The sequence below is a fragment of the Mixophyes fleayi genome, chromosome 3 (genome assembly GCF_038048845.1).
Source record: "Mixophyes fleayi isolate aMixFle1 chromosome 3, aMixFle1.hap1, whole genome shotgun sequence".
NCBI lineage: Eukaryota > Metazoa > Chordata > Amphibia > Anura > Limnodynastidae > Mixophyes > Mixophyes fleayi.
The window spans coordinates 2,910,787-2,920,578 of NC_134404.1; positions in this window are offsets into that span (position 1 = coordinate 2,910,787).

A 9,792-nucleotide genomic window follows, 5' to 3' on the forward strand; every position below is an offset into this window, starting at 1 on the left:
CCTATAAAATTCTTGCATATAAAGAATGTAGATAAAAGAGTATAAGGAATAAATAGATAGAAATATAATGGAGGTGGCTGGCTGTGTTCATTTGCCCCCTTCATACGTACTGTATTTAGATGTGATCGGGAGTATTTGTAACATTAGTGAGTGTGATCGAAGGTAATGGTGCTTGTGTCTATTTTATGAGCTCTTACTCTATATCCCTGTTTTAGCCTTTCCTATGCTCTTTTACCACAGTTCACACTTTATGCACATTCATGTCTGTGATTGGACATGATCTGGCACATTTTAAAGTCTCTAATCCTGTTACAATGGTGGTTGCAAGATCTAAAGGAGAGCATGACAGGTGAGTTTAATTGGAAATGCCAGCTGAAGTATGTTGATGCTGAACTTCAACCGGTCTTTGCGATTTAAGTTAGATACAATAGCCTTGTGTGCCATTGGTTTTAGAATGAGGTTAGTTCATGTAAGGCTTGGTTACAAGCTGTGAAAGTTTACAATTGCTTAAATATGCGATCTATTAGATTACTTTTTTAAACTAACAATCCGGAGAAGATTAGTGTTATAATTTTACTTGGGTATTTTATCTATGTGTGAAATATAGAGATTTTCTATAAGATATGCATTACATATGTTTTATGAAATTCATATTTTAGAAGCACTGATTGGCTGGGTAGGTCTCTGTGCACCACCCTGCATCACCTTGAAAAAGACTCTGTTTGAGTTGAAATGTATCTGTGTGTAAGCAGGGATTCGTATCACAAGACGAGTAAAGTGGTTCATTACAAGCCTACGAACAGCGACTTTATCCAGATTATTGCTGCTGATGAAATGTGGGTGCTCTTTATCTATTAACATATGGTATGGACATCTTTACTATGGATATCTGTAGACTATACCATTTGGTATTTTAACCATTTTTGTTATGTTTGTGTTCTAATAAATAGTTTGTTTATTTTATTTAAACGGGATTACGCTATGTTTCTTTTATCTTTGGTCAATTATATGTGAATGAACCACAATGTTATTGCCTGTTCTCTGGAGAATATATATTTTTTCACCGTTCAGGTGATTTGGAATATCTAGTTCCTGTGGGGAAGAATTGATCAGAGTTCCTGTGGAAAAAAATCCATTTGGAGGATTAACGTCTCCTGGATGATCTTGAAGCGAAATGAAAGTATCCAGTGGAGTCAGTGGAATTTATATATGAAGAGCTTTGTCACATCCTCTATCTTGTGAGTATAATCCCATGTGGACGATGAGGTGTGGAAAGATTTTCAGGATTTAAAGATTTGCAGGTATGCATTTTTGTGAACTGTGCAATATTTGTACTGTTTTCCTATACTCTGAGGCTATTTTAAGAAGCGCCCAAGTTCCACCTCTCATTTGCTGTCTGATTGAAACATTGTCTAGGTTGAATTAAGTAAATATAATTAGCATTTCATGAGAGTTTTATAGGACTAATATTCTACTTCTAAGTCCACCATCACTTCAGCAAGTCCAGTTTGGTCTCAAGTCTGGGAAGCCTCAATCTCCACACTTTCACAGTGACTAAGTAGATTTATTTACTCTTCATTTTTATCTCTTGACAGCTAAACATTTATTATCACAGCACTCATAAATACCTACTTTGATAAGCAGTTCACAAAGTAGCTTTCCTTGAATCAGGCAAATACCATTTAATTGCCTAAACTCCAATAATGGAAATAAATATGATGTACTGTTTAGCAAAGTGGCTTACAGATATATGTAACACTGTAAACCCTGATTTTAAATTGTGAAACAGGTACTATAAACAAAAATAATGATAATAACAAAATAAAAGATAATATTTCCGCAACACAGTTCTCAGTGGAAAAACAAAACAGGCAGACAGTCAGCAATACAATGTGTACATGTTGTAAAAGAGTAGCATACTTAATGACCTATCAAGTTATGGAAGATATATTTTATAAAGTATTGCCGTAAATCTGGGAGGGTGTGGGTCTGGCAAAGATAATTAGTGTTTCTTACAATGATGAGTAACATTTGCTACAAAAGATGAGAAGACCAAATATACATTGTCAATTAGCATTCGAGACCCTAATTGTGTACTGCTTCACTTACAGTTTTGGGCTGTATCATATATTTCAATAAAGAAGAGAAATATTATATTTTGGAAATCTGCTCATCAATTATTAAAGAGAAGATTAGAAAATCTTACTCAATCCACACACACACACACACACACACACACACACACACACACACATATACACACACACATATACACACACACACACACACACACATATACACACACACACACACATACACACACACATACACACACACACATATACACACACACACACACATACACACACACATACACACACACACATATACACACACACACACACACACATACACACACACACACACACACACACACACACACTAGAGATGCTCACTGACCCCCGTGTTTTGTTTTTGGATCTGGATTACCATCGTGTTTTGGTTTTGGTTTTGCCAAACCGCCCTTGCGTGTTTTGGTTTTGTTTGGTTTTGTTTTGCAATTTCCTTTAAAAATCAATGTTTTTGGGCATAAAAAACCTAATTTAGTGCTCCACCTGTTTCTTGGAAAAGTGAGGTAATTCCAAAGCTAATAAATTAGGAAGAAAACAATTTAATCCCTGGTAGGCCGTCCTTAATTCTGCACACAAACCTTATTGTCTTCCTCTTCATCTTAGCCTATTGGCAATGCAGCCATCGTCTTTGGGTGTATATTACACCCTACACTTATAGTCAAATATATAAAGAAATGGACAAAGGCAGTTTGGTTTCTGTCTCTATAGCCCCCACCCCCCTCCACTTGTAGTTGAATAGAAAAAAAGCAGCCTGCATAAACTGTAGAATTAGAATATAAAAATAAATGGACAAAGGCAGTTTGGTATCTGTCTGTATCAGACCCCCTCTCCACTAGGAGTAAAATAGTAAACTATATAGCCGTTATAGAGTCTAGAATATAAATAGAAATTGAGAAAGGCAATTTGGTATCTGTCTGCATCATCCTCATCAACATCATCATTAGCGCCCTCGTCGCCTACACAAATCTCCCCCTCATCCTCTTCTAATTCCAAAGTGGCATCCTCAATTTGTGTATCACCGGCTACACTCGGGCTGTTCAGGCACACATCAGTAGAACTGCTGGAAGGGCCCCTCTTTATGGGTACACTAACAGAATGCTCACGATTAGACATACCACTGGTGGATGGACTCTCCACAGGGATTGGTGTAATTTCTGATTCAGAGCATACATTATCCTCTAATGCCTTACTGTTATCTTGCAGTTCGGCTTTGATGCGTAACAGTAGCTGTGCACCACTTTTAGACTCCAAATTACTTGGTCTTGCTTGGTCACGACGAGTGACCGTAGAAGAAGAAGGCTCGGTAACATTTTTGGATTTGCCACTAATAGAGAAAGGCGAAGGCCTCATTCTTTCTTTGCCACTGCGTGTGTAGAATGGCATGTTGGCAAAAAAAAAATTATTGGCAGTTAACTTTTCCTCAGTTACACTTCTTTTGCTCTTCAACATGGTAAAAAAAATTTGGTATGTGCTTTTTCCCTGATTTAAAAAGACTATGTACTGTGACATCGCCTTTCCCAGGTGACGAACTGGGAACACTACCATCAGGACTGGTGACAGAACTTGGTTGCTGATTCTGCTCATGTGTGGACTGCTTTGAATCCCTTTTAATGAGCCCAAAGCACTTGAGTGCCAAAAATTGTATTATATAGATACTGCTGACAAATATGACTTTTTTGAACAGCCAGAAAAATTGGTGTTAAACACTGGGGAATATGGGACACCCCAAAGCACTTGTAGTGCCAAATTTTGTTTTAGATACTGCTGACAAATATGACTTTTGACAGCCAGAAAAATTACTATAAAACACTGGGGAATATGGGACACCCCAAAAGCACTTGGAGTGCAAAATATTTTTTGAGATACTGCTGACAAATATGACTTTTGACAACCAGAAAAATTACTGTAAAACATTGGGGAATATGGGACACCCCAAAAGCACTTGGAGTGCCAAAAATTAAAAAAAAAAGCCTCATCTATCCTCCTCTCTTCCTGCTCTAACAATTACTAATACAATTGGTATTAATATTAGAATTGTATAGAATAGATTAGAAACAATAATGTATACAATTATTGCTCTGTCCCTGCGCTGATATAGCCTTTGACCTAACCCTGCTCTCTCCCTCTGTCACATGGCGATGGGTTGCTGTGGAGGTATTTATGCTTTTCAAATCTCGTGAGAACCGAGCTCAGAAATACGAATACGTCACAATGACGTTTTGCCTCGATTTCGATACCGAACAGGTGGGAGAGCACCGAGCGTGCTCAGCTCGGTACTCGCATAGGCTAAATTCGGATGGATTCGGATCTCGGGGAACCGAGCCCGCCCATCTCTCACACACACATCTACACCACACACACACCTCCGTACATCTATATTGCACACCTCCGCACATCTCCCCCACAAACTTCCACACCACTCCCATGTACATATACGAACATCACACTCACACATCTACACACCTCCACAAATTTGGTAAAATGTTTGCAAATGATTATTCCTACTGACTAGATTTTCACCATTTCTTGAGTTTCTTTTGTTTGGTTTATTTATATTTTTATGTAGCATTTCCACTTATAGCAAGCTTGGCTATTCCAAATTGACTTGATTTTCTATCCTTTCATTTGATCCGACATGATCTTAATCTTAATTTTTTCCATCATTTTGGAGGGCTTTAAACTAGTTGGTTCATATTTTGATCAAAACATTTAAGCCTTCAATTCTGCCTCAAACATACTTCAATGTATGCAGGTCCTACACTGACTTTTATGCTTCAAACACCATTAAAATGCAGTTAAATTCAAATGCACTCACCTCACTGGTATTGGACAATCACTTTAGGTATAAACTTCTTTTTAATTCATCAATAATAAATTCACACTTTTGCACATACAAGAGGTTTAATCTTTTACCACATCAGTACATGGGTTCATGAGTACCCCAGTAGGAACATTCTTTGTATTTGTTTTTATAACTTCTATATGTACTTGTGTTCTAGGGTGGACCATCTGCAAAAATACAAAAATGAAGTCAAATAATAATATATATATCTACCCAACAATAGTAGAGAATATTAGAGGATGGAAACATCATTGTCAGGTAGGTAACCTTATGATATCACTCACCTGTGCAGCATTTCAGATCTGAATCCCAGTACCAGTTGATCAGCATACTGCAGCAGTCGTTGGAGTCTATTGGGCACCCAAAGGCAACCGGAGCACATAGTGTAATGTCATCTTCACAAAAGCATCCATTGAAAACATCACATGTCCCTCTACAATCTGGGCATAGAGCAGGATCTGAGCCACCTGCAGGAAAATACAACACAATTGTGTCATTAGTTTGGAGCTGAATAGTATAATATAATGTACTAGACAGACCATAGAGGGGAAACCTTAGAAAGCAGAATATACAGCACAATGGAGAATGAAGGAGATAAATGTTACATTGTCATATTACCAGGGATGTGACAGACACTACAATGTGTATTATGTGTACACTAGACAGGTTCCCATACTCAGTTACACACAGTAACACTATGTACTAAACCAGAGATTCCCAGTTATCACTGACTCCCCCGGAACATAGGAGAGACGTATGGAGAAGCTGCCCCCAATAATGACACCAGGTGTAGTTATCTCTGTATTGTTACTGTCAGTATCTCCTTATAACTGGATTTTAGAGGCTGTGCAATAGGATGACCTTCTTTGACATATTTAAAAATGGAGTTGATAATGAATGCAATTTTTCACAGTTATTCATCACAAATCCAAATTATATTGAAGAAATTAAGTTAGGGGGGTGGGTGGATCTGCAAGACCAGAGTGGGAATGGGAATGGAGAATCTTCAATTTTGCCGGTTACGGCCCCTGGTAATAGGACGCTGGGAGCGGGGGCCACATGAACACTAGATATAAGTATCAGTAGGTGACCTGTTGCTGCTGTGTCCTGTATATTAGGACAGGTTTTGTATTGTATCACAGCTGTGTACATAAACATAGATGGAGGACAAAGGAAATATACCCTGTTTCACAGCATTTACGAATATCCCAATGGTAAGAAAGCTTGAGAAAATCATTCAATCCTTAATTAATAACATTCTGCGACATTTTGGCAAAGATAGCACTGCAGACGACAGCTCCGGCCATAAACCATAACCAATGGGGGAAAGGCCACTCCCTTTTCCCTAGCTCAACACAATGACCACTTACGAACTTGTGACTATTCCTTGACTGCAGTGTGTCACGCACCCGGATCTCAGGTCCTGTTACTTACCCCTCTGCTGTCTGTCTAAGCTGTCCCTGTGGTCCGCACGCTCTGCTGGTTTCAGATCTCTCTGAAAGATGCTGCCCAGTCTGTCTCCACTCCAGAGATCCCACCAAAACCAGTACATGGGTGCTGCCATCTTGGATTCAGTCACCTGCTCTCCCTCAGCCAGTCAGAGTGTTGCTCCAGCTCAGCTGACCGCTGCTTCGAATCAGAGGATAGCAGACTCTACTCCAGAGTTCCCTACCAAAACCAGTGTCTGGGCGCTTCCATCATGGATCCAGTCACCAAATCCCTCTCAGCCAGTCAGAGTGCTGCTCAGCTGATTGCAGCCTCCAATCAGGTGATAAAACTTTCTGGAGCACTAACCTGTTGCCACTGCATCATTGATTCTTTAGACACTAACCTGGTTCCCAGCAGTCTGCAGTCTATACAGTTATTTCTGCCCAGACAGTGCAGTCTGCAATCCGTTCCAGTCCAGTCCAGCAATCCACTCCAGCATTCCGGTTCTAGTCCGGTCCAGCATCCCAGTTTCAGCTTGGTATAGCAATCCATTTCCTGTCTTATCTCCTTTGCTACTCTGATCATTGTACTACTATTCATGACTACTTGCCCGTCTTCGGTGTCATTCATATTCTCTAGTCTCCTCAACTCACAGCAACCACCAAAAGTACCAGTCCTTTCACTTTCATGTGAAGCAATACAACCAGAATAGCTAGCTCTGTACATGTAACCACCAGCTCAGCTCCAGAGACACAAGCCAGACCAGATACAGACAGATCTTCAGGCGTGACACAGTGCTTTCCAGTATTGCTGGGACCCATCTGCATTCACAAATATATGCTACCCACAAATGCATAAGAGGAAAAGACAAAAGGAAAAATACAGAACACATTACAGGATTAAAGTTAAAAGCAGTAAAACAGAGCACAACAGCCGGGGGATGAAATATAACCTGGAAAAAATTCCCAATCTCAGAAACCTCTAAGCAGGATGTCAAAATTGAGCAATAGATCTGTTTTCCAAGTCCAGCAGCATCCTGCCAAAGTCCTCCTTGACTTCTTTTAAAACACCTTTTACTCTCAAGCACAGCCCCGCCCCCTCTGATGCCTTCATGCCACTTTCTATTTGCTGTTCCCTCCCCCTCATCCCAACTCTCAGCTCTCTCTACCCATTACGAAGCAGCAACCAATAACCAGGACCCAACATCCTCATTGTTACATAGGCTCTGTTGTCCGACCTTCGGCACGTGGTACCCTCGTCCCTGAGCAGACCTCTGTTTTCTGATTACTCATAAGTGACATCAATGTACATTTCTTAACAGTGAAATTGAAGCACAACAAAATGAATTTATAACTGACTTACCATAGCACAGTCCTTCTGTAAGAAGAGAGAGAGACAAACACACTTTACTAATTAGTAAAAAAACCCAAAAAAACATTTTTATAGTAATAATTAAATTGTTGTTTGTTCATATCTGTGATTTTTGATACTCTTCAAAATAATTACAATACAATATTAGCATCTGATTTGTCATTTATCTTCCTTTAATTATGATTATCTAGTTATATTACAGTTGTTTCCAGGTTTATGAATCAGATCTTGAAAGTCATTTCCTATATACTTCATGTGCTACATAAAGTGCTAGATGAAACAGCTTGCCATTTGATCTACCTTGCCTATCAGGAGCAGGTGTAAAAGACACATTGGCTTTTTTCGGTGATTTTGCCAAATCCAGTTTACCACCGTAATCCACGCTCAATAGAGCATTCTGCTCAGTCAGTATTGATAAGATTTTGATTTAGGTATTTGGTAAAAATGCCTGAATTGTGATCACATCAAAGTTTATTATCTTTCCACCAGAATATGTTTCATAGATCATATTGATTCCAGATGACCATGTTACTTGCCAAACTCTAAATTAAATGTGATTGAATCAGTGAAATTTCATGATGTCAAACGTTTAAAAAATTTGACCATAATTTTGGGCTCGACTCATCCGCACAGCCTTGCATGTCAATTAATGTCCACGTTATGCCTTAATTTCAAATTTTGAACTTGAGTTTGAATTTTTAAGTATTCATTTTAAAATGATATATAATCTACAGTGTAGCCATCTATGTGAGATCCAATGCAAACATGTTCCACCCGGTACTCCATTCCTGAATCTATCACAAATTGATTAGTCTAAAGTTTAAGAATTTTCCTCAAGCTTTTAGAATTCTCAGCCTGTTACAAAACTTTTACCTCAATAAAGCCCTTGGCGAAACGCGCTTCAGTGTTTCTATCACTGTTGCAATTTGAATACAGCCCACAATTCTAAAGATATTCTAATCTAGTAACTCATTATATATATATATATAAGCTTAAGTTGATTATCTAGTTAAGATAATACAGAACTTTGTAGTCGAAAAGCAAGTTATGAATGAAAGGATAATATTTAGCTCTGATACAGACAGAATTAGGTTTGTGTTATCACTTATTTATTATACATAGTTGATATATATATATATATATATATATATATATATATATATATATATCGTAGAAATCACCAAATAAGAGACTCCTCAGTCCAGGCTTCTTAAGCAGTAGCTGTTTTATTTCAGCATAAAACAGCATAAACAGTGTAACATAAGCATAAAGATGACCTCCTAGCAAGCTAACTATGTCCACAGCCCCTCACTAGCGTCCGGCTGCTGGTCAGCATCAGAAGCCCCACCCACCAGTTCCCACAATCCTTTTACACACACACACACACACACCAATCACACCCACATTATGCACCTGTGTATGTGCTCCTTTCTTCAGGTACCTGCAGGATCATTAACCCTGGCTGCACCTTTCCCTGCTGGATAGGGCCTATTGTGGTTACCTTCTCCACTATATATATATATATATATATATATATATATATATATATATACCACTTATCAGTATATTCAGTCAGATTAAAAATTAAAGCATTTTATACACTTCTTTGAAAGAATATACTGTTCGAATTAATGGAGCTTAACTACTAAATATTAAAGTATTTGTGAAATGAGTACTTATAATATTATAATATAAGGATCCATTCTGACTCGACTTTTATTAAGCACAATAGTGGTTGACTTATTAAAATGTAAATAATAATAAATTATTTGTATTCAGATAGTATTAGTAAATAAAGTCTACACATAACGGGTCTGGGATTTTTCACAATTGGAGTTTTACGGTGAAACTGACACTGACTTATCCTCTTACTTATAATCACGAGATGATCACGGGAGCAGTAAGATTCTACAGTTATCCATTTAATGTTATGAAGCTAAAGTAAAATTAAACAGTTTTAAAGAGTTTTAAAGAGTGGAAATAAAGAGAATACATAACTTAGAAGTATTTGTATCTATA